Genomic DNA, 24001 nt, shown 5'->3' on the forward strand with positions numbered 1-24001 from the left:
CCCACTGCAACAGGATAGTGTACAATGCTTCTTTATTCCAAAAATGGCAGATAACGCAGCACAGGATTCCAAGGACGTTATTGCATTTCACACAACTTAGTGCCTAACCATAACGATTAATATTATGATTCTTATGTTTATGCATGAAGTTTTGTTACGCGCATTAACCACTTGAGCACCTGAGGATTTACCCCCCTTAATGACCACGCCTCTTTTTGCTACTCGGCGCTGCACTAATTCAACTGATAATTGCGCGGTCATGCAGTGCTGCACCCAAATGAAATTTACGTCCTTTTTTTCACACAAATAGAGCTTTCTTTCGGTGTAATTTGATTACCTGTGCACTTTTTATTTTTCACGCTATAAACAAAAAAAGGCCAAAAATTTTGAAGAAAAACAATATTTTTTACTTTCAGCTATAAAAAATATATAGTAAACTCAAAGTTGGTTATAAATTTAGGCCAAAATGTATTCTGCTCCATGTTTTTGGTAAAAAAAATCCCAATGAGTGTATATTGATTGCTTTGTGTGACAGTTATAGCGTCTACAATCTATGGTATAAATACTGCAATTTACGCCATTTTTCTGCTATACAGCGCTGCGCTAGTTTAACGGACAATTGCGCGGTCATGCAATACGGTACATAAATGAAATTTACATCCTTTTTTCTCCCACAAATTGAGCTTTCTTTCGGTGGTATTTGATCGCCTGTGCGGTTTTTATTTTTTGCGCTATAAAAAAAAAGGCTGACAATTTTGAGGAAAAAAAACAATATTTTGGACTTTTTGCTATAAAACATGTCCAGTAAAAAAAAATGCAAAAATCAAATTTAGTCATAAATTTCTGCCAAAATGCATTCTGCGACATTTCTTTGATAAAAAAACCCCAATACGTGTAAATTAATTGGTTTACGTGAAAGTTATAGCATTTACAAATGGCGGGAAAGATACTGGGATTTTAAATTTTTATTTATACTAATAATGGCGCCGATCAGCGACTTTTGGCGGCAATCAGCGACATATGGCAGGACTGCGGGACTGCGGCGGACATTTTGACACTGGGGGGGTAGCTGACTTGGGGTCACAGACATCCCCAGTGACACCAGTACAGTGATCAGTGAAAAAAAAACACTGAAACTGTACTAATGTCACTGGGGAGGAAGGGGTTAACATTTTTACAATTTGCTGTGTAAGGGGAGTGTTTTACTAGGGGGCGGGGGTGTATACTGGACGGGGGGAGGGAGGGGGGAGCTGATCGAGGGAGAGAAACTCTGCAGCTTCTCACAAGCTGTCAGAGAACTGACACAGAACAGGGCTGTGTGTAAACAATGCAGCCCTGCTCTGTGTTAGCGATCTCCGGCAATCGCGGGAAAACGGGCGGTAAAAACCGGCCATGACCCATCGGCTGACACCCGCTGCTGACACCCGCGGGACAGGTAGGGCGGGCGCGCGCCCCCTACCTGTTTTGAAGGCAGCCGTTTTAAAACGTGCTTTTGCCTACGAGCGCCACCCTGCCGCCGTTTATATGCGGTGGCTGGGCGGCAAGTGGTTAATGTCCTTGGAATCCTGTGCTGCGGTATCTGTCATTTTTGGAATAAAGAAGCATTGTACAGTATCCTTTTGTGGTGTGTGGCCATCTCCTTTAAATATTTGTGAGTCACAGGCAAGAGAGAGGCATAAAGACTCCCACTATGTACTTTTGCTTCTGAAGATGCTAGTTGCCTGACTTATGCTGATCCTCTGGCCTCAATATTTTGAGTTATTGGACAAGTATTTTAGTGGCAAAGTGGCATTTTAAGAGGTCAGCAGTGACAGCCGCCATGTTTACTTCATGACAATTTATTTTAAACAAGCCTCATATGCTTTCATTTCCCTAATAGTGCATTTCCTACAAACACCACTAGATGGTGCTGCTCTGTCATGTAAAAATACAACATTATATAGGAATTGTGTTTCGGAATTGTTCTTCATGTGTTTTCTTCAGGCCGCAGTGACTGGAAATAGACGTGTTGTCATTTGTGAATAACACATGGGCTGCATTAATGCTGTAGATGGTACAGAGCATAGTTTGTTTGCACTGAACACTTCATTGGTCATGTCCTAGCTATAGGATGTTTTCTATCTAGGGTGGTTGTGCGTTTATATACAGTATGCTTTGTCCATTCTCTGCCACACAGGTTTAGGTTGCTTACCAGGCTACTCATTTAGTATAAAGACAGAGTTTCAGGGAATTTTGTGTGTATTGTCTTGATAAAAAAATTATCAGTGCTAGTTGATATAATTACTTACACTTTTATTAAAGTAGACATACAGTAGATTCTCATTGGGTGACTTTTATCTTGCAAAAGCGATGTGCGTCATAAACAATTGCCTTTTTATTTAAAGCATAATTAAATCCATCGATTTTGAAGCAGAAATAAAGTTCGGTACTTGTCTGTTAATTCACCGAATTTATTAACTTGTCAATTTATTAACTTCGGATTTATTAACTTGTCAATATAGTTAACATGGTTTAAAAGTTTTATTTAAAACTAATTACTTAGCTAGGATGTCAGTAAAGTGGGTCACAATGGAGGCCAAAATTGCACTATCACTGAGAATGCTGTCGAACACATTGAGTTTGCAGGCTCGAACTCTGCAGCGCCACATATACTCACACATACACCCCATTCCAAATTATTCTGCAAATTATATTTTTCTCATTTCCCTCAATAATTGATGTAAATAAGTCGGCAGAATTCTCAGGTGACAACTAGAAGAGGACAATTCACATTTTATTGAACAAACCTCCTAATGATAACAGGATTTTTGTTCCGGATTATTCCGCACAGGAAGTTTCAAAACACTTTCTAGGTTGTAAAGAACTGAAAATTGTCATTTCTTGTGTTTGCAGCAAATTTACTGAAATCAAAAACTATTTCAATCAAACTTTTCCCAACATTGTAACTTTGTAAACATTTGAAGCGGTCACGTTACATTGTAACATAGGAGCCCTTATCTGATAGCAGATCACAAGTCTGGCATCCATTGAACTTGGGAGTTTTTGGACAGTTTCTGCTTGAATTTGTTTGCAAGATGTCAGAATCGCCTCCCAGAGCTGCTGTTTGGATGTAAACTGCCTCCCACCCTCATAGATCTTTTGCTTGAGGATGCTCCAAAGGTTCTCAATAGGATTGAGGTCAGGGGAGGATGGAGGCCACACCATGACTTTCTCTCCTTTTATCCCCATAGCAGCCATTGATGCAGAGGTATTCTTTGCAGCATGAGATGGTGCATTGTCATGCATGAAGATGATTTTATTACGGAAAGCATAGTTCTTCCTTCTGTACCAGGGAAGAAAGTGGTCAGTCAGAAACTCCACATACTTTGCAGAGGTCATCTTTACACCTTCGGGGACCCTAAAGGGGCCAACCAGCTCTGTTCCCATGATTCCGGCCCAAAACATGACTCCACCACCACCTTGCTGACGTCGCAGCCTTGTTGGAACAGGGTGGCCGTCCACCAACCATCCACTTCTCCATCCATCTGGACCATCCAGGGTTGCACGGCACTCATCAGTGAACAGGACTGTTTGAAAATGAGTCTTCATGTATTTTTCTGCCCAATGCAGCCGTTTCTGCTTGTGAGCATTGGTTATTGGTGGCCGAATAGAAGGTTTATGCACAGTTGTAAGACTCTGAAGGACTCTACACCTTGATGTCCGTGGGACTCCAGAGGCACCAGCAGCTTCAATTATCTGTTTGCTGCTATGTAATGGGATTTTAGCAGCTGCTCTCTTGATCCGACGCATGGATCTGGCAGAAATCTTCCTCAATGTGCCTTTATCTGCACAAACCCGTCTTTGCTCTGAATCAGCCACAAATCTCTTCATAGTGTGATGATCATGCTTACGGTTTCCTGAAATATCGAATGTTTTCATACCTCATCCAAGGCATCGAACTATTTCACTCTTTTCGGCAGCAGAGAGATCCTTTTTCTTCCCCATATTGCTTGAAAATGGTGCTCTGCTTAATAATGTGGAACGCCCTCCTTTAGTAGTTTGTCCTGAAATTGGGCTCACCGGCCAATCGAATTATCACAGGTGTCCCAGATTGTTTTCAGTGATCAAAAGAGCCCTGACACACAATGCCATCCATGAGTTACACTGAAAAACAAAAGATTTATTCTTTGTGACACTTAAATAGAATTGCATAATAATTTGGAACGCGGTGTATATGAATCAAGCAATTGTCTATGCATTCCATTATGGCGTTTGTTGTATTCCTTGGTCGCTTTCCACGATCGTTCGATTTTCTGAGAATGGGCACCGGTCACGGGATCCACAAAGTTCTGTGAATGATTAACGGTTAAATGCGTCAGTCCAGCCTGTCTATTAACCGTCTTGTACGCAGCCCATTCATCTGAGATCACTGTTGTTCCAGGTAGAATGTTCGCTTTAATGATGGGGAGCAGTGTTTCCGATGTACAGTCTTGCACTGGAAACATAAAACACTGATTTGTTTCCCGACATATACCACCGAACACCCATTGTTGTGGAAGGACTCTTCCGACCTGATTTTTGTGGCGGGAGAACAAACTTTCATCTATTTCGGCGGTTGTATTAGGGCCGCCGATCACTACAGGATTTAAAATCAAAGAGTTAGCACAAACCTCACGGAGATAATTATTCCAATCTATTGTTGCATCATGACCAATGTCCAACTCGCTATCACAAAATGAGACGCTTGTCAGCTCTTTAGACCAACAGTAAATGAAAAGCACGATCTGGCGGTATGACAGTCGCGAACCTTGTAGCCATGTCCCTTTGCGAAGAGGTAGGTCTTCTTTACATGTACCTTGATGGCACCACCAAGGATCCTGACGATCGCTCAGCAAAAGAGTTACGGCATGATTGTTTGAACAGCGCCTTCCATTGTGCAGAACCCCGCGTTGTTGCAGAAATTGTACACTGGAATCTTTGTCATGAACTAAAGCCGAAAGTTCTAAGAGATTCATGGCGTCTTTTCTCTTCAGATTTAGAACGAAAATGACATCAGCGCTAATTACGATAGTCACCTTACACGCATTAAATAAATAAATCCGGTGGATTAACAGACAAGTGCCTAAAGTTTCACTGAATAAAAAAAAAAACAAAAAACAAAACTGCAATTAGGCTTTTATTGCAGATGAGACATGCACAGCTTAAGCTGGCCCTACAAGTATAGATTTTCAATCAAGAATGTTCATTTCAAAAATATTCATTTGATTTTGTAATCGTTAGTGGGGTCAAATCGATGTTCATTTTCGACAGCAGTGACAGGAAAATTCGAAGGGGCAGGAAGGAAAAATTTTCTCAATTAAACAAATTTTTGGCCAGTGGTTATCGTTCAGAAATTACATCGGTTTTAACCACTTGCCCTCCTGAGGATTTACCCCCCTCCATGACCAGGCCATTTTTTGCGTTATGGGGTTGCATTACTTTTACTGACAATTGCGCAGTCATGCAACGCTGCACCCTAATGAAATTTGTCCTTTTTTCCCCATAAATAGAGCTTTCTTTTGGTGGTATTTGATCACCTGTGTGGTTTTTATTTTTTTGCGCTATAACAAAAAAAATACTGTCAATTTTGAGAAAAAAACATTATTTTTTGATTTTTGCTATTAAACATCCAGTAAAAAAAATCGAATTTCTTCATAAATTTACGCCAAAATGTATTCTGCGACATATTTGCTAAAAAAATCCAAATACATGTAAATGAATTGGATTACGTGAAAGTTAAAGCGTTTAAAAATTGCGGTATATATACTGGGGTTTTTTATTCTTACTAGTAATGGCAGCGATCAGCGACATATTGCAGGAGTGCCATGGGCTTTCTGACACTGGGGGGAACTGACTTGGTGTCACTGACATCCCCAGTGACACCAATAAAGTGATCAGTGCTAATGGCACTGGGCAGGAAGGGGTTAACATGTGGGACAATCAAAGGGTTAACTGTGTGTCGTTTTACATTGTGTCCTGTGTGTGTGTGTGCTTCACTGTAAGCACACTGCTTTGCATGGCTGTGCTGTGAACTGAACTGTCAAGCATCATGGCAACTGCAAATAAAACAGACCCCAAGATGACAGCTTCCTTAGCTGTAAAGGATAGGAGGGTTAATTCATATTTAAAGCAGAACTACACGGCATCTGAGCACTACAAAATAAATGTAATTTTTAAAAAAAGCAAAGCAAATCCATCCATTCGTGTCTCTATGCTTTACTGTGCTGAGAAATCAATTTGAAAAATACCCTCCGAGAATATCTTGCCATGGCCATCACGAGTAAAGGCAGATGATTCATGTAACATTTACTTTCTGGAATCCATCTGCCCTTTGCTCGGTCATGCAGACAGGAAGGGGTGCTCAACTGAGGAAATACCTCCTCCACTCCTGAAAACTCCTGGGATGTTTGACATCATTTGCCTAGGCCTAGAACCCAGGAACTGACAGAAGAAATGTAAAAAAAAAAAGTTTATATCAAGTACATATGATCTACTTTCCTATGTACAGTCAGGTCCATAAATATTGGGACATGGACACAATTCTAACATTTTTGGCTCTATACACCACCACAATGGATTTGAAATGAAACGAACAAGATGTGCTTTAACTGCAGACTGTCAGCTTTAATTTGAGGGTATTTACATCCAAATCAGGTGAACGGTGTAGGAATTACAACAGTTTGCATAGGTGCCTCCCACTTGTTAAGGGACCAAAAGTAATGGGACAATTGGCTTCTCAGCTGTTCCATGGCCAGATGTGTGTTATTCCCTCATTATTCCAATTACAATGAGCAGATAAAAGGTCCAGAGTTCATTTCAAGTGTGCTATTTGCATTTGGAATCTGTTGCTGTCAACTCTCAAGATGAGATCCAAAGAGCTGTCACTATCAGTGAAGCCATCATTAGGCTGAAAAAACAAAACAAACCCATCAGAGAGATAGCAAAAACATTAGGCGTGGCCAAAACAACTGTTTGGAACATTCTTAAAAAGAAGGAACGCACCGGTGAGCTCAGCAACACCCAAAGACAGCAACTTCATTTCTTCGTGTCTACACACGCACTTCATCATGGCATTTCTCAGGGGTGGGCTTTCTGATGATGACAACATGTTTGCATATTGTGTGTTGAAACAGCGACATATAGTCTCCATTAAAGCTGGTGTGACAGGAAAACCATGCAAGAGCACAAATGACAGATAGAGACAAAGCATTATAACAGGAAATGCTTCAACAAGGACCTACATGGCAGGATCACCATGTATTGAGCTTTAGTTTAGTACAATTTAAGCTTGAAGTTTTTAAAATTAATGGCTTTAGTTTAGGGGTCTTTATTGGTTGGTAATTTCCATTCATAGGGTTTTAAGGTCCCCAATTTTAGTTTAGGGGTCTATATTAGGAGGTACTGGATACTAGGATGCACAGCTTACTAGCACATTAGGCAAAGAGCCAATTGTCTACATAGCAGACTTCTGCTTTAACCACTTCCAGTCCGGACACTTTCCCGCCCTTCCTGTCTGGACACTTTTACCCCCTTCCAGTCCGGACACTTCACCCCCTTCCAGTTCGGACACTTTCCCGCCCTTCCTGTCCGGACACTTTTACCCCCTTCCAGTCCGGACACTTTCCCCCCCTTCCAGTCCGGACACTTTCCTCCCCTTCCAGTCCGGACACTTTCCCCCCTTCCAGTCTGGACACTTTCCCCCCCTTCCAGTCCGGACACTTTCCCCCCCTTCCAGTCCGGACACTTTCCTCCCCTTCCAGTCCGGACACTTTCCCCCCTTCCAGTCTGGACACTTTCCCCCCTTCCAGTCCGGACACTTCACCCCCTTCCAGTCCGGACACTTTCCCGCCCTTCCTGTCCGGACACTTTTACCCCCTTCCAGTCCGGACACTTCACCCCCTTCCAGTTCGGACACTTTCCCGCCCTTCCTGTCCGGACACTTTTACCCCCTTCCAGTCCGGACACTTTCCCCCCTTCCAGTTCCGACACTTTCCCCCCCTTCCAGTCCGGACACTTTCCCCCCTTCCAGTCCGGGCACTTTTACCCCCTTCCAGTCCGGACACTTTCTCCCCCCTTCCAGTCCAGACACTTTCCCCCCTTCCAGTCCGGACACTTTCCCCCCCTTCCACTCCAGACACTTTCCCCCCCTTCCAGTCCGGACACTTTCACCCCCTTCCACTCCAGACACTTTCACCCCCTTCCAGTCCGGAGACTTTCACCCCCCTTCCAGTCCGGACACTTTCACCCCCTTCCACTCCAGACACTTTCATCCCCTTCCTGTCCGGACACTTTCACCCCCTTCCAGTCCGGACACTTTTACCCCCTTCCAGTCCGGACACTTTTACCCCCTTCCAGTTCGGACACTTTCCCGCCCTTCCTGTCCGGACACTTTTAACCCCTTCCAGTCCGGACACTTTCCCCCCTTCCAGTTCGGACACTTTCCCCCCCTTCCAGTCCGGACACTTTCCCCCCTTCCAGTCCGGGCACTTTTACCCCCTTCCAGTCCGGACACTTTCTCCCCCCTTCCAGTCCAGACACTTTCCCCCCTTCCAGTCCGGACACTTTCCCCCCCTTCCACTCCAGACACTTTCCCCCCCTTCCAGTCCGGACACTTTCACCCCTTCCACTCCAGACACTTTCATCCCCTTCCTGTCCGGACACTTTCACCCCCTTCCAGTCCGGACACTTTTACCCCCTTCCAGTCCGGACACTTTTACCCCCTTCCAGTCCGGACACTTTCCCCCCTTCCACTCCAGACACTTTCCCCCCTTCCTGTCCGGACACTTCCCCCCCTTCCAGTCCAGGGCAATTTTTAGCTTTCAGCGCTATCACACTTTTAATGACAATTGCGCGGTCATGCAACACTGTACCCAAATGAATTTTTTAACAACATTTTGAGACAGATAAAGCTTTATTTTGGTGGTATTTATTCACCGCTGGGATTTTTATTTTTTTTCCTATGTAAATGAAAAAGTCCAAAAATTTTGAAAAAAAAGTGTTTTTCTTATAAAATTTTGCAAATAAATAATCTTTCATCATACATCCTGGCCAAAATGTATTCCGTTATCTTTTTAGTAAAAAAAAAAAAATAAGCCAAATTAGTTTATAACCAAAAATTATAATTTTTCAAAATTTTTTTACATTTTTATATTATTATTTATGTTTTTTTTTTTTTTTTTTTTACATACTGTCACCCTAGCAGTACAGTGTCACCATGGTGACACTGTACTACTTGTGGGGGGTGATGAAGATTTTTTTTTTTTTACAGTGATTGCTTTTATACCCATAAAGGCTGTAAAAGCAATAATTTCTCTTTCTCTCTGTCTGCATTCTTGCAGCCATTGAGAACTACTGAGTGAGCTGTGATTGGTCACAGCTTGTCACATGGTACAAGGCTGTTGTGAATAGCCTTGTACCATGTGACCTCCGTGATCATTCACAGATTTCACATGTAGTAAGCAATGATGTCACAAGTGCCATCTTGCTTACTACTCTGCATGTTATCACTGATTGGCCAATCAGTGATCACATGATCGGGACCTCGTACAGAGGTCCCGTACAATGATTTGTGTTTCACTGTGCCCGGAGGACACAGTGGGCACCAGGTTGCGGTGCTGCGCGCACCCAGGGAGCACGCACAGCTAGAAATGGCGGGTGCCGTTTATGAATGGCAACCCGTCCCTGGAGTGTCACTGTCCTGCCGTTTATAAACAGCAGGTGGACGGCAAGTGGTTGAAGGAGAATTATTATTTTTTTTATTTTAATTTAACTTGCCATGGGACCAAGTGAATAAATCACTTGGTTCTGTTCTGATTGGACACTGTTTACCCTAAACATATGTCTTAATGCTGGCTGTATCTCCCCTCCTGTTTGAAGCCCACATTATGGGTGTTCCTGTGGGGAAGGTACAGCCGGCACAGAGACCCACCCTCTCTAAGCTGAGCGATCTGATTATTATGAATAAACAATCCATGTTTCTAGTTAATCCTTAATAGTAAAAGAGAACTCAGAGCTTTGGTTCTGTGTATGTACCATAAGGTTCCCATCTATCCTGGTTTCATGGGGCAGTCCCCATTGTGAAGAGGTCTGCCTCCAGAAAATGTGTATTTCCAGTATTGTCCCGGGGAGTAGCCACCATAAACATACCGTAGTGAGTGACTCCAATCAATGACACACAAGCATCAGAGCGCCCTGCATGGCACCATTTTGAACTGATGTTTGCTCAGTGTTATGAATGGAGCTGTGAACTGTACAATTTATGATGATGAATTGGTTTGGGGAGCCCATGCAATGTGAACATTACAGCATACCCTCCTCCCCGAAACTATGCTGGGCTCTTCGGATGACGAACAGAAGCCTCCATCTGTGAATACATGGCCAAGTAATATACAGAATGTGCTTGATAACCCTGGAATTTAAAAACAAAACATTTTTTTTATCTGTGTTCTGATAGTAAGAGATCCCCCCTTTTCTGTCCTGGTGACACCCAGTCTCACTCTGACATAGGGTGTAACTTGACAGATCTTAAGCTGGCAATACACTAGCCAGACTTTGGTTTGAAAATTATCATTTTAAGAATATTTGCTCAATTTTGTAATCATTAACGGGGTCAAATCAACATTAATTTTTAACTGTAGTGACAGGAAAAAGGGGTACGAAAAACTTTTCTTTAACAATCGAATTTCTAACAGTAAATGTAGTTTTAATTCAGCTTGCTTGTGACTGATGGCTTTAAGGTTCGATTCAACAGTTTTGAGTAAAAAATTAAGTTCCACTTTGTGGATATAATATAACCGTTTGAGAAAATTAAAAGCAAGGCCACCTAAAGGAGAATTTGGACACTTTCAAGCAAAGCTATAAGATCAGCCTAGTATAGCCACTCACGTTCCCAGCATGTCTTCTATTTTTTGCTAGAACAGATGTCTTCTCTTTGCTCCTAGAGAGAAGCAACCATGTCCTACTATTTGTTTTCTGTCAAGATGCCTAGCTGCTTCATAGCCACTGTAGCTTCCTTTTGCAGGTTCTGAATCAGTGGACTTCTCGGCTGAGCCTTGGGCAACCATACCTATACCCTGCCAAAGAGAAGATGAGAGTCTAAGCCTGTAATGTTGCTTTGGGCACTGAGTTTTATGCAAGGAGCTTATTATGGCATCTGAAGACCTCTATGGGGTGTCCCATTAGAGAGAGAAGATGCCCCGGACCACTATCTGTCAGGACTTGGGAGCCGCCCACTCTCTTGTTATTCTAGGGCATGTCCCCTCTTATGTACTGCAACATACTGATTTTGGCACTGCAACACTTTTTAATGGTATTGCATTCAATAGCAACATTTTTTTTGCGTTTACCCCCCTCTTCATTTCCCACTCTATTTAAGTATCACCTGCTCCTCCCACAAGGGCTACTCAAACTGATATTGACACAGTTGGCTATTTACTGCTCTACAGTGGTCTGTGAGTATCCTTTGTTGGTAATGTCGCAGTATGTTTCATTGAGACATTATTACCAACCCTTTGTCGGTAATGTTTCACTTGTATGCTGTTTGTACAGCAGCCTGTCATGACCTTGTTGCACAATCCTGTGCTGTAGTGGGTTCATCAGTACACTTTGTTAGTAATACAGGTGAAACTCGAAAAATGAGAATATTGTGCAAACGTTCATTTATTTCAGTGCAGCAACTTAAAAGGTGAATCTAATATATGAGATAGACTCATTACATGCAAAGCAAGATAGTTCAAGCCGTGATTTGTCATCATTGTAATGATTATGGTTTACAGCTCATGAAAACCCCAAATCCACAATCTCAGAAAATGAGAATATTCCATGCAATCAATAAAACACGGATTGTACATAGAACAATATCGGACCTCTGAAAAGTAGAAGCATGCATATGTACTCAGTACTTGGTTTGGGCCCCTTTTGCAGCAATTACTGCCTCAATGCGGCGTGGCATGGAAGCTATCAGCCTGTGGCACTGCTGAGGTGTTATGGAAGACCAGGATGCTTCAATAGCGGCCTTCAGCTCTTCTGCATTGTTCCGTCTCATGTCTCTCATCTTTCTCTTGGCAATGCCCCATAGATTCTCTATGGGGTTCAGGTCAGGCGAGTTTGCTGGCCAATCAAGCACAGTAATCCCATGGTCATTGAACAAGGTTTTTGTGCTTTTGGCAGTGTGGGCAGGTGCCAAGTCCTGCTGGAAAATGAAGTCAGCATCCCCATAAAGCTGGTCTGCAGAAGGAAGCATGAAGTGCTCCAAAATCTCCTGGTAGACGGCTGCGTTGACCCTGGACTTAATGAAGCACAGTGGACCAACACCAGCAGATGACATGGCTCCCCAAATCAACACAGACTGTGGAAACTTCACACTGGACTTCAAGCATCTTGCAGTGTGTGCCTCTCCATTCTTCCTCCATACTTGGGGTCCTTAGGCCTCTCCATTCTTCCTCCATACTCGGGGTCCTTGTGCCTCTCCATTCTTCCTCCATACTCGGGGTCCTTGTGCCTCTCCATTTTTCCTCCATACTCGGGGTCCTTGGGCCTCTCCATTCTTCCTCCATACTCGGGGTCCTTGTGCCTCTCCATTCTTCCTCCATACTCGGGGTCCTTGGGCCTCTCCATTCTTCCTCCATACTCGGGGTCCTTGGGCCTCTCCATTCTTCCTCCATACTCGGGGTCCTTGTGCCTCTCCATTCTTCCTCCATACTCTGGGTCCTTGGGCCTCTCCATTCTTCCTCCATACTCGTGGTCCTTGGGCCTCTCCATTCCTCCTCCATACTCGGGGTCCTTGTGCCTCTCCATTCTTCCTCCATACTCTGGGTCCTTGGGCCTCTCCATTCTTCCTCCATACTCTGGGTCCTTGGGCCTCTCCATTCTTCCTCCATACTTGGGGTCATTGGGCCTCTCCATTCTTCCTCCATACTCGGGGTCCTTGGGCCTCTCCATTCTTCCTCCATACTCGGGGTCCTTGGGCCTCTCCATTCTTCCTCCATATTCGGGGTCCTTGGGCCTCTCCATTCTTCCTCTATACTCGGGGTCCTTGGGCCTCTCCATTCTTCCTCCATACTCGGGGTCCTTGGTCCTCTCCATTCTTCCTCCATACTCGGGGTCCTTGGACCTCTTCATTCTTCCTCCATACTCGGGGTCCTTGGGCCTCTCCATTCTTCCTCCATACACTTTTGAATGGCCTTTTCCTGACAATCCTCTCCAAGCTGCGGTCATCCCTGCTGCTTGTGCACCTTTTTCTTCCACACTTTTCCCTCCCACATAACTTTCTATTAATATGCTTTGATACAGCACTTTGGGAACATCCAACTTCTTCTGCAATTACCTTTTGAGGCTTTCCCTCCTTATGGAGGGTGTCAGTGATGGTGTCAGGTCAGCAGTCTTTCCCATGATTGTGATTCCTACTGAACCAGACTGAGAGACCATTTAAAGGCTCAGGAACCCTTTGCAGGTGTTATGGCTGAATGAGCTGGTTAGAGTGGGACACTTTGAGCCGAGATTATTCCACCTTTTCACAATATTCTCATTTTCTGAGATTGTGGATTTGGGGTTTTCATGAGCTGTAAGCCATAATCATCACAATGATGACAAATCACGGCTTGAACTATCTTGCTTTGCATGGAATGAGTCTATCTCATATATTAGTGTCACCTTTTAAGTTGCTGAACTGAAATAAATGAACTTTTGCACAATATTCTGTGATTATCTGTGATTGACCCCAGTTTGTTTCTTGTACTCTGCCTCTGTCTTCTGACTCTGCTTGATCTGCTCCCACCATCACTGACCCTGGCTTGTGACCTGACTATTCTTCTGCCTACCGTTCATGCCTGATCCACTTATCTGTTACCGACCGGGCTTGTCTGACCCCGCATGCAGTCTGCTACCAGCCTGCTTTGTTGCCTGCCTGCCTGCCCTGCTACCAACCTGCACTGCTACCAGCCTGCTTTGTCGCTCCTTTCACATTGGAGTCTTCACTTCCCCCCTTTTCACAGCCCCCCCCTTTACATCCTTAGCCCCCCCTCTTTAACTTCAGAGTCTCCAGCTCCCCTCACCTTTCAGGAGTCCTCAGTCCCCTCCTTCACATCAGAATTCTCACTTTCCTCCATTCACAATAACGTTTTTAGGCCCCCCCTTTAAAAAATATCAGAGTCCTCACTCCCCCCTTTCACATCCAAGTCTTCAATCTAGCACCCCCCCCCCTTTCACATTTTACTTTCCCCACATCAGAGTCCTCATACACCCCCTCCTCTCATTCAAAAAAGAATCCTCACTTTCCCCCTCCCCCTTTCAGATCAGAGTCCTAAGCTCCTCTATCCAGCCCCCTCCTCCCTCTTTCACCTGTGCCTTTTACGAGAGGTTTAGCAGGTCAAAACAGAGGAGAGCTTGCTGCCCACCTTGGATTAGTGTCATGCATTTCCATGGTGCTGATGGGTAACTCACTTGTGCCATGGAAATGCATGTGCAAAAATACCAGATGCACCACGGGACCCATGACGACCCAGATGGCACACCAGGATACCACCCTGGGTGCGAAGCGCTGCCCTAAGAAAGGAATTTTGCAGGTAAGTCAAAATCCCATTACAACTCCAAAAGATTAGCTAGATCTATTTTTCAGCATACAAACGCAACCTTTATTCACAATGTGAGTCTCCTTTTCACTTTGAATAACACAGGTCTGCGACTAAAAAGCTGTTTGACTATTTTCATCTAATTTCCATGTATTTTGGTGTGCTGAAAACAAATAAAATATTGAAAAAACTCCTAGACGTCATGATTTGCCACAGAATGCAAAATTGTCTTCAAATTTATCACATTTTTTTGTTTGGTATTTTTTTTATATTATGGGTTTTTAACCAAATTTAAAGTCCACATTACTATTAATTAATTCACAAAAGTGCATTTAATATATAAAATGCCAAAAAACCTTAAAGGGGTTATCCGAGTTATGTTAAAAAAAATCTAGCACTGTAAATCTGATGGTCAGCAATATATACATAAGCTAAGCAAGTTTTAGGGAAAAAAAAATTCTATTTCCTCATTTCCCTAGTTCTCTTCTGGCCCTTTGTTGTTATTTGCAGGTAAACAATCTCTGCCCCTCCCCCCCTGCAAAGGGGGTGAATACAAGTGCTGCTCTGAGTGACATGTCTGACTACTGGGATGCTCAGCAGCATGCTGTATGTGTAAGCCTCAGCCCTGAGTCTGTGCTTCTAATGGTAGAAGGGGTTCATCTTTCCTGAAGAATCCAGTGGGTGGGATACCAAATTCCCTTGTTTTCTGTGTCTATGGGACAGTTGAGACCCACAAAGTCACTGGACCAAGAAGAGTTGGCAGCCGAGGGTGCTAACAGTCGGTGAAATAAATGTCCTCCGAGAAACTTTGGTACCTTCCCATAAAGTTCTTCTACCACCTCTCCACATAACATTGGGATTGATGAAGCAATTCGTAAAATCACTTCCAAGAGATGGAGAATGCTTCAAATACTCGGTCACCAAGTTTCCAGGCCTGTCGGAGGTAAAATTGAAGGAAGGTGTGTTCATCGGACCAGACATTAGAAGGCTTCTAGTTGTTCAAGAGTTTGTGAATACCATGACGGATCCTCACAAAGAAGAGTGGATTGCATTTACAGAAGTCGTACAGAAATTTTCAGGCAATAACAAAGATCCTCACTACAAAAAGATCGTCGAACGAATGCTGAAAGCATTTCAAGCTTTAGGTTGCCTGATGAGTTTGAAAGTGCATTTCCTCCAGTCCCACCTCGACTACTTTGCTGAAAATTTGGGAGCTTTGAGCGAGGAACAAGGTGAACGATTCCACCAAGAGATTAAAGAGATGGAAAGGAGATACCAGGGAAAATGGAGCCTTACAATGATGGCAGACTACTGTTGGATGCTTCAGAGAGACATTCCAGATGTACTCACAAGTGTAAATGCACCAAGAGGAGCCTCGCAGGGAAGAAGAATCGAGTTTAGTGTGTGTAGGTGAGCTCATTTCAGTTCAAAAAAGGATTTTCATGAAAAAATTGTAATAAAACTTTAATTTTATAAGTCTATTTCCATTTATTTTGAGGTGTTGCCTTATTTAATATAGTTACCTAAATTGTCAGGAAACGTGATGTCCTAAAAAGCATCAGGTTATTAAAAAATGCTAGGATGGTGAAAATGTAACTAGTGAAAGCTTTTGAGATGGTGGTGCAGGTGCTAGGGTGCCTGGCTTCCATACATGAGGTTATGAGTTCAAATCTCCACACTGCTGCCTGGTGTCTTTGTAGTAAATTGCTTTCTGTTTGTGCTGGAAAATGTGCAGATATTGAGTGACGTTAAAAAAAAAAAAAATAGCATTAAAAACCGACACTAACAATCTGTGGCAGCCATGCCATGCACTCTTGATCCGCTGATTGCTGGTTCATGGCTTTCCAGGCTCCTACAGAAAAATTATAAATGCACCTGCAAAAAGATGTGCAATTTTTATTTTTTTTAAAAAGGTGAACTTATCCTTTAAAGCAGGGATCTCCAAACTTTCTAAACAAAGGGCCATTTTACTGTCCTTTGAGGGGACCGGACTGTGGTCAGTGAGAGTAGAAAATGTCATGGCATGAATGGAAGTAAACAATGCCCCATCATTGGTATTAGTGAAGGAATATTGCCCCATTGTTGGTATCAGAGGGATAAATTGTGCCCTGCCGTTGATGTCCGTGGCCGGAATAGTGCTGTATTGTTGTTATCAGTGACAGGAATCATGCCCTGTTGTTGATGTCCGTGTCCGGAATAGTGCTGTATTGTTGGTATCAGTGACAGGAATTATGCCCTGTTGTTGATGTCAGTGGGAGGAATAGTGCCCCAAGGGCTGGAAAAAGGCAAGCAAAGGGGCACATCTGACCCTTGGGTTGCAGTTTGGAGACCACTGCCTTAGAGACTTTTTGTCCTCTCTGAAAAGGGAGGTATCTGATTTTATTCCAATTTTGCACAAGAGTGTAGGTGGCCCTCTTAATGCGGGAGCGTTTAAATAAGGGGTTCCATGACATTTGGGCACACTTTCAGCAAATGGTAGGTTAGGGTAAGGGACACGGTGGTTAGGGACAGTGCTTAGCATAGGGAACAGTTCCTGAACCCTGGTGAGTAGGAACAGAGTAAGAGACACTGTCCGAGGCCAAAGAACCTTCCAAGGGTCCCTTTCAGTGGGCTAGTGCAGCATGCCTATACAAAACTATATTGTATAATATACTGTTTCGTTCACCAGTGTGCCATAACATTTTTGAATGGTAATTGCTACAATTGTGAACCGTATAAAGCTACTACAGTGCTAAGACCCTGTGTGTGTGTGGTCTCTCCTGAGCGGGTGCCTTGTTCGAGGTCCCGCCCTTCATGGATGTACCCTTCACCGAAATACTTCTTCTTGGAAGGCGTGATGTGGGCATTTCCAGAAGGAACAGTAAAAGATGATTCCTACGTCATGCTCGCCTAGGCAAGGAATCCAAAAGTGGAGGGCCTCATCTTTAACAAAAGAGTTAATTTCTTTTTGTAAAGTATGCAAGCTATCTGTGATTGTGTAAGAGGTATTGGGGATGGAGCGGATGAGGAAGAAGTGAATAAAGATACCAGTCCATCTAGTTCAATCTGTGTGGGTGGGTGTATGTTTGTCAATATCATTTCCCATTTTGCATTTGCTAAGATGCCCATTTTTAAGAGTTTTTCAAAACTATCAACACTTTCTGCTGACACTACTGGTTGTGTAAGGGAGTTCCACATCTTTACCGCTCTAACAGTAAAGAATCCCCAATGCAGTTTAAGTTTGAACCGCTTCTCCAATTTCATTGAGTGGCCGCGTGTCTTCTTAAGCTCTCTGAAACTAAATAGTTTTCTCCTAATGCTAGAATCACCATTGAAGTTTTTGTATTTTGCTATCATATCTGCTCTCAAGCATCGCTTCTCCAGGGTGAAAAAGTTTAATTTTTGTAGTCATTCCTCGTAACTGAGGTCCCTTTATTAGCTTTGTTGCCCTTCTCTGGACTCTCTCCAGTGTGAGCACATCCTTCCTAAGGACTGGTGATCAGAACTGGACGGCATATGCAAGATGCGGCTGGGCCAGAATTTTGTAAAATGGTAGAATTATTGTTTTCTCTCTTGAATAAATCCCCTTTTCAATGCATGATAATATTCAGCTACCTTTGCTTGCTGCAGCTTGGCATTGCATGCCATTGCTGAACCTGTGATCTACTAAGACCCCAGATCTTTTTCCTTCCTGGAATCCCCCAATGATTCTCCTCCTAGTGAGTAACTTGTATTCATATTTTTGCCCCCCAAGTGCAATACTTTACATTTTTCAAAATTAAACCCCATTTACCATGTGATTGACTACCCCTTTATTTTATTGAGGTCTTCCTGTAAGGTTTTTATATCCTGCTGTGAAGTTATTGCCCTGCTCAGTTTTGTATCATCAGCAAACACTGAGATTGAATGATTTATCCCAACCTCTATATCATTTATGAATAAATTAAACAGAGTAGTTTCCAGGACAGAGCCTTGGGGTATCCCACTTACCACATCAGACCATTCTGAGTACTCACTATTTATCACTACCCTTTAGACGTGTCCCTGTAAGCATTTTTCTATTCAGGTACATAAACTATGGTCTAAGCCAGGGGTCTCCAAACTTTACAAACAAAGGGCCAATTTACTGTCTTTCAGACATTAGGGGGCTGTATTGTGGCCAGTGGGGGTAGAAAATGTCCCGGGCCCAACATCAGTGAGAATAAACATTGCGATAAGGTTGGTAGTCAGTTACATAGCACCTGTGGTCAGTAGGTGGAGGAATAGTGGCCTATTATTGGTATTACTGAGAGGAACAGTATCCCATCATTGGTATCAGTGGAAGAAATAGCACCTTATTGTTGGTCTCAGTGGGAAGAATTGTGCCCCATCATTTGGTATCAGTGGGAGGAATAGTGCCACATCATTGGTGTCAGTGGGAGGAATAGTGCCCCATCATTAGTATCAGTGGGAGGAATAGTACCCCACCATTGGTATCAGTGGGAGGAATAGTGCCCCATCATTGGTATCAGTGGGAGGAATAGTGCCCCATCATTGGTGTCAGTGGGAGGAATAGTGCCCCATCATTGGTGTCAGTGGGGGGAATAGCGCCCCATCATTGGTGTCAGTGGGAGGAATAGTGCCCCATCATTGGTATCAGTGGGAGGAATAGTGCCCCATCATTGGTATCAGTGGGAGGAATAGTGCCCCATCATTGGTGTCAGTGGGAGGAATAGTGCCCCATCATTGCTGTCAGTGGGGGGAATAGTGCCCCATCATTGGTGTCAGTGGGAGGAATAGTGCCCCATCATTGGTATCAGTGGGAGGAATAGTGCCCCATCATTGGTGTCAGTGGGAGGAATAGTGCCCCATCATTGGTCTCAGTGGGGGGAATAGCACCCCATCATTGGTGTCAGTGGGAGGAATAGTGCCCCATCATTGGTATCAGTGGGAGGAATAGTGGCCCAACATTGGTATCAGTGGGAGGAATAGGGCCCCACCATTGATATCAGTGGGAGGAATAGGGCCCCACCATTGACATCAGTGGGAGGAATAGTGGCCCATCATTGGTATCAGTGGGAGGAAAAGGGCCCCATCATTGATATCAGTGGGAGGAATAGGGCCCCACCATTGATATCAGTGGGAGGAATAGCGGCCCATCATTGATATCAGTGGGAGGAATAGTGGCCCATCATTGATATCAGTGGGAGGAATAGTGGCCCATCATTGGTATCAGTGGGAAGAAAAGTGCCCCATCATTGATATCAGTGGGAGGAATAGTGCCCCACTATTGGTGGCAGGATTTATGCCGCACTGTTGGTGTCGGTGGAAGGAATAGTGCCTCATATCAGTGTGAGGACTATTACCCAAAGGGCCAGATAAAGACTAACCAAGGGCTGTATCTGGTCCTCAGGTCGCAGTTTGGAGATCACTGCTTTAAAGAATAGAGTTGTCATTGTCACTCAGAATTTGTATTCAGTCGAGATTAGCTGACTGGTCAGAAAGGAAGTGGGGGCAGTATAAAATCACTGAGTAACTGAAACCTTGAGCAAATTATTATAAAATACCTAATTTCATAAAAAAAATATGCAGCACTATTTAATGCACTAATGCATTGCATGATTTCAAATTTTTAAAGCCCATAGGTATGATAAAAGAAGTAAATAGAAAGTGAAATAGAGTTAAAGGTTCACCCTTAGTTTCTGCCCGATATACAGATTGTGTATTCAAAGTAATATAGTAGGTTAAATATGTTATGTAGTCAGAACAAAGTTATCAGACGCAGGCACTATTTGGGTATTCAGTCAGTCACAGGTGCTGTCTCAATACAATACCCGTCGGTGCAGATTTCTCCTTCCATGCTGTTTAGCGTGGATATACAAGTCCATTGATTTTCCCCCTTCGTCTTTCAGGACAGCACCTTGAGAGACCTCAGCTCCTCCCCACCTGAGGAAACACCTCCATCCTAAAATAAAAGTCTATCACTCCCCTCCGACCTAAGTTCTGGTGTTTCCTCCGGTGGGGAGACATCTAAAAAGGAAGCTCTCAGGGTGCTGTCAGGGTACAGTGGTACCTGAATTTTGGAGTGGGTCCTTGGCCGGAGAGTCGGCTGTGGGACTCACTGCAGCGGGGAGTGAAGGCCGGAGAGCCGGTTGCGATCCTCCCCTGGTATGCTGCAGTGGCAGAAGGAGTGAGCCCTGGGTGACAGGGTAAAACACTAACCTGCCGGCCGCCCCCTCCGGTGAGTTGTGGGTGTTGGGGCGGCCTCGGTGGGATCTGGTGAGGATCAGAGTCCCGCTCCTTCCCACGCTGGAGGTCAGTGGAGCACGCTGGGCCAGATGTCGGGTGACGGCAACTCCAGCAGAAGGGGTGGAGCTTCTCCTGGGGTCGCGGCTTCACCTTCCGGCCGCAGCACTATACTTCGGGGCCGGCGGAAAAATGGCGGTGCATCACGGGACAGAGCCTGGGGGACAGGCCAACGCACAGATTGGCGACCACCCTCCTGTCAATGTCAGGCGCAGAGGCACCGGGACCAGACGAGGCCTTCACCGGCCAGACCCAGGTAAGGTGACTCAGAGGAGTCCTTCCCTACCTGTGGGCCCCTAGCTCCTGGGGTGTTCCTGGACCCTCTTGTGGTCAGAGGGTCTAGGGCGGAGGGGACCTGTCGGGAGGAGTCAGGCCCTTAGGTCCTGCCAGGGAAGAAGGGGGGGGTAGAAACAGGTGGCCAGTGGGTGATGGGCTCTTCTGCCTCCTTTTGTCTTTCAGGGTAAAGCCCAGGAAAACTTAAGCATCAGGAACCTAGACGGAAGTGCCCGTCTTGTACGAAAGTTCTCAAAGAGTCATGGAAGAAGGTTCTTTGTGGGCCCTGTATTGAGGGGATAGTGAAAGAAGAGAGGCCAGCTCTGGGTGACCTGGTCAGGTCGGTGAGGGAGCTGACCAGTACCTTTGACTCATTTAAAAATCTAATGGAAAGTTTAGCGAGTCCCCAGGCGGCCCCCTGCCCCCCCCCAACCAGTAGCCCCGTCAGCTAGTCGGAGCAGGGAGCTCCCCGAGACAGGGGAAGAGGAACCCTCCTGGGATTCCCAGTCTGAGGAGGATTCAGCAGGGGAGGGCCCCTCAGAAGATCCCAGAGGCCCCTCCAGGTATAAATTATGCCTGGAGGAAGTGGATGACCTTTTAGGGGAAATTTACGATACTCTGGACATTATGGAAGAGGTTAAACCTCTATCCTTGCACGGCCAAATGTACCAGGGTATGCATAGGGTATTTCCCGTGGACGAGGTGTTGGTTGACACCTAAAGGAAGGAATGGCAGGACCCTGAGAGGAAGCCCTTCTTTTCCAAGGCACTTAAATGAAGGTTTCCATTCAGTGAAGACCCTCTGGCCTTATGGAACACAAATCTGAAATTGGACGCAGCTTTTTCCCAGACAGCCAGGAAAATAGATCTGGCCTTCGAGGACATGGGGGTTTTGCCAGACCTATTGGACAGGAGAGCTGAGTCCCTCCATAAGAGGGCGTGGGATTCAACCCTGTCAAACTTAAAACCAGCCATGGCCACGACAGGAATTTGGAGTACTGGCTGACACAGTTACAAGCCCACATTGTGGCCGATTCCCCCAAAGACTGCAAGTCATGCAGGCCCTTAGGCAGCATGCCATGCTTCACAGTTGAGTTTAGGATTGGGTGTCCAGCAGACTATCACAGTTCACCTTTGGGAACATGTTACATGTACCATCCGTTTTTAGGGTGGAACATATAACATCCTCTCGCTCCTGTAGCTGCTCCCTGATTCCCCCCCCCTTCCCTATGATAGCAGGCTGGGGATTTTCTCCCTCCACCCTCTGTCCCTATTTGAAAAGAGTGCAGCTGTGCAGAGCTCCACCCAAATAGCTGCATAATTTATTCACAGAATTCTGTGAATGAATGAACTACAGATACCAACAGCCTTTACGGTTGATGGATTGTAGTTATGAATGAACTCCCAGGGTGCTGTTGAGCGCTGTGGTAGTTCATTGATTCTTCCTGTCATTGTGTAAACTGCCTGCCTGTACGAGGTACGAGCAGACAGCTTACACTAACAATCTGTGTGTACAGCTGTGATGGCCGAGTGGTTAAGGCGTTGGACTCGAAATCCAATAGGGTTTCCCTGCGCAGGTTCAAGTCCTGCTCACAGCGAGTGAGTTTTAAAAAGCATCAGGTTATTAAAAAATTCTAGGATGGTGAAAATGTAACTAGTGAAAGCTGTTGAGATGGTGGTGCAGGTGCTAAGGTGCCTGGCTTGCATACATGAGGTTGTGAGTTCAAATCTCCACACTGCTGCCTGGTGTCTTTGTAGTAAATTGCTTCCTGTTTGCGCTGGAAAAGACTATGTGCAGATATTGAGTGACGTTAAAAAAAAAAAAAAAAAAAAAGCATTAAAAACCGACACTAACAATCTGTGGCAGGCACGCCATGCACTCTTGATCCGCTGATTGCTGGTTCATGGCTTTCCAGGCTCCTACAGAAAAGTTATAAATGCACCTGCAAAAAGATGTGCAATTATTATTTTTTTTTTAAAAAGGTGAACTTATCCTTTAAAGCAGAGATCTCCAAACTTTCTAAACAAAGGGCCATTTTACTGTCCTGTTTACTGTCCAGATTTTGAGGGGACCGGACTGTGGTCAGTGAGAGTAGAAAATGCCATGGCATCAATGGAAGTAAACAATGCCCCGTCATTGGTATTAGTGAAGGAATATTGCCCCATTGTTGGTATCAGAGGGATAAATTGTGCCCTGCCGTTGATGTCCGTGGCCGGAATAGTGCTGTATTGTTGGTATCAGTGACTGGAATTATGCCCTGTTGTTGATGTCAGTGAGAGGAATAGTGCTGTATTGTTGGTATCAGTGACAGGAATTATGCCCTGTTGTTGATGTCAGTGGGAGGAATAGTGCCCCAAGGGCTGGAGAAAGGCAAGCAAAGGGGCACATCTGGCCCTTGGACCAGATCCTGGCATCATTTGAGACATTGCTGCAAGGAGTGGTGTACACCGCGGATGCTTCCGCAGAATCGGTGAGATTGGGGGCTAGGTCAGCGGCTCTAACCAACTCAGCCCGTAGGGCCCTGTGGCTTAAGACCTGGCAGAGGGAAATCATGTCCAAAATAAAATTATGTGGCATCTCCTCAGGTGATCTCCTGTTCGGACCGGGTTTAGAGTCAGTGTTGGACCATACGGCGGACAGAAAAAAGTCCTTCCCTCTGAAGCGAAATTTGCAGGATCTAGGGGCCAGGAGATTTCGTCCCCCAAAGAGACAGAGCCCCATGGCGGAGGGACAGAGGAGGACTTGGGGGCAGAGAGGTAGGGGCAAAGGAGGGGCGATCTTTCGTCCTCCTGAACAGCCCCAGAAGCCTCGATGACTCGGTTACCCCGGTGGGAGGAAGATTGGCAGCCTTCCTCCCACAGTGGGAAGCAGAGGTCTCC

At 44.8% G+C, this 24001-nt stretch overlaps 1 protein-coding gene and 1 non-coding gene across 3 annotated transcripts in view; both read left to right on the forward strand.

The window, feature by feature from the left end:
* The window catches only part of SUGCT (succinyl-CoA:glutarate-CoA transferase), a 1130146-nt gene that overhangs the window by 78308 nt on the left and 1027837 nt on the right, over positions 1–24001 (forward strand). The window lies entirely within an intron of this gene.
* Positions 22638–22719, forward strand: TRNAS-CGA (transfer RNA serine (anticodon CGA)). Its single transcript has one exon. It is a non-coding gene; the product is annotated as a tRNA-Ser (tRNA).

The sequence above is a fragment of the Staurois parvus genome, unplaced genomic scaffold (assembly GCF_062004578.1).
Source record: "Staurois parvus isolate SC_StPar_1 unplaced genomic scaffold, SC_StPar_1.0 ptg000259l, whole genome shotgun sequence".
Taxonomy (NCBI): Eukaryota; Metazoa; Chordata; class Amphibia; order Anura; family Ranidae; genus Staurois; species Staurois parvus.